At 38.5% G+C, this 2,017-nt stretch overlaps 1 long non-coding RNA gene across 1 annotated transcript; it reads left to right on the top strand.

Moving 5' to 3' along the window:
• Positions 1-1,294: 1,294 nt before the first annotated feature.
• On the top strand, positions 1,295-1,817 carry LOC121035429 (uncharacterized). Its single transcript, XR_005792986.1, has 2 exons — positions 1,295-1,525; positions 1,766-1,817. It is a non-coding gene; the product is annotated as an uncharacterized LOC121035429 (long non-coding RNA).
• Positions 1,818-2,017: the final 200 nt, after the last annotated feature.

The following is a 2,017-nucleotide window of genomic DNA, read 5'->3' as shown; positions in this document are numbered from 1 at the left end:
CATAATAGGCATATTTTGGGCCATATTGGTGCTTATTCTTCCCTATACATTTCTCAGGTTCTCAGAGGTTAAATAATTTAGCCAAGATCATGTATTTCGGCAGGAAAGGGGTGAAAATCCATCTCTATCTGATGATAAAGTCAGTCTGATTGGTAGCTCAGAGTTAAGTAGGTTCAGAGACCGAAAGAAAAAAAAAACAATGACTCCCAGGGGACCCGACTTTGAGGCAAAATCTTATACCTGACTCTCGGACTATATGGAGACTAGTCTGAGCACTCAATTCAGGGATCTTCAGTTATCATGTAAATGGAATCAGAGGGATGTGCTTGAAACAGATGCTGGTATACCAATTCCTAAAGAATGTGATCAGGTCTTGGGTTTGGCCTTGATATGGATACACACAACACACAACACACATACACACACACACACACACACACACACACACACATGCATGCACACACACACGTATATATATTTTTGCTTTTTTTTTTTTTTTAATTAGTTTCTCAGGTCATTCTAAAGCCCAGTTAGGTTCTGTTCTGCCAATGTGGCTGTTTTCAAGCATGACAGTAGAGCAGGAAAGTAGGTCAATATGGCTAGAACAAGTCCAGAAATAGAAAATAACGACATATTTTAATATTTTCATGAGTAAATAAAATTATTATTTCATGCCATCCAACTCATTTGTTCAAACATTCCATGCTTATCAAACTGAAAGATAACATTTCTAAGAATCTTGATACTGGGAAAGACTGCGCTAGCTTACATATCTCAATTCTCTTGTCATCCTGACAGATCTGCCTCTATAAATTGATTTTTTAATGTATTTTGTTCCTGGGACTTTATCTCGTACAACCTCATTGCCCTTGAATGTACAGGCATACCTCAGAGTTATTGCAGGTTCAGTTCCAGACCACCATAAGAAGGCAAATATCGCAATAAAGCAAGTCAAATGAATTTTTTACTTCCCTGTGCATATAATAGTTAAGTTCATACTATACTGTAGTCTGTTAAGTGTGCAACAGCATTATGTCTAAAACAGATGTACATAGAAAAAATGGAAGCCATCATCTGAGCTTTCAGTGTGTCATAATAGCTGATCAAAGATTACCACAACTATAATAATAATGAAAAATTTTGAAATGTGGCAAGAGTTACCAAACTGACACAGAGGCACAAAGTGAGAAAATGCTGTTGGGAAAATTGTGCCAATGGACCTACTGGATGCGGGGTTGCCACAAACCTTTCATTTGTAAACAAACAAACAAACAAACAGAGCAGCATCTGCAAAGCACAATAAAGCAAAGGGCAATAAAATGAGGTATGCCTGTCTATGGCCAGGGACTGGATACAGGACTGTCATCTCCATGATATGAAGCATGGTGGATATATAGGCTTGGTTAAAAACTTGTTTACTCCTAAAGCCATGAAACAAAAACAGGATGCTAAGGAAAAAGCAAACTATCAGAGCATAGGTAAGAATTCTTGAAAAGAAAATACCCGATTGTAAAAATGAGAGAAGGTAGGGGCGCCTGGGTGGCGCAGTCGGTTAAGCGTCCGACTTCAGCCAGGTCACGATCTCGCGGTCCGTGAGTTCGAGCCCCGCGTCAGGCTCTGGGCTGATGGCTCAGAGCCTGGAGCCTGTTTCCGATTCTGTGTCTCCCTCTCTCTCTGCCCCTCCCCCGTTCATGCTCTGTCTCTCTCTGTCCCAAAAATAAATAAAAACGTTGAAAAAGAAATTTTTTTAAAAAAATGAGAGAAGGCCATGGTAGAATTAAAACATAAAGTTGAAGAAATTTCTCAGAAAATAGAATAAAAAAAGCAGTAAGAGGGATGACAGGAAAAAAAAAAAAACAAACCATTAACCCAGGATGTTCATTATCTGACTAATAGGGGTTACATAAAGAGAATGGAGAAAATGAATGGGAGGAAATTTATGCAAAGGATAATTCAGGAACATTTTCTAGACCTGAAGAACATGACTATCTAAATTTACACGGTTTTCTAAGTATCA

This window comes from Herpailurus yagouaroundi, unplaced genomic scaffold (genome assembly GCF_014898765.1).
Source record: "Herpailurus yagouaroundi ecotype Mexico unplaced genomic scaffold, PumYag 28, whole genome shotgun sequence".
Lineage (NCBI taxonomy): Eukaryota > Metazoa > Chordata > Mammalia > Carnivora > Felidae > Herpailurus > Herpailurus yagouaroundi.
The sequence above is the reverse complement of the archived record's forward strand: the minus strand, read 5'-3'. Positions and strand labels throughout refer to the sequence as shown.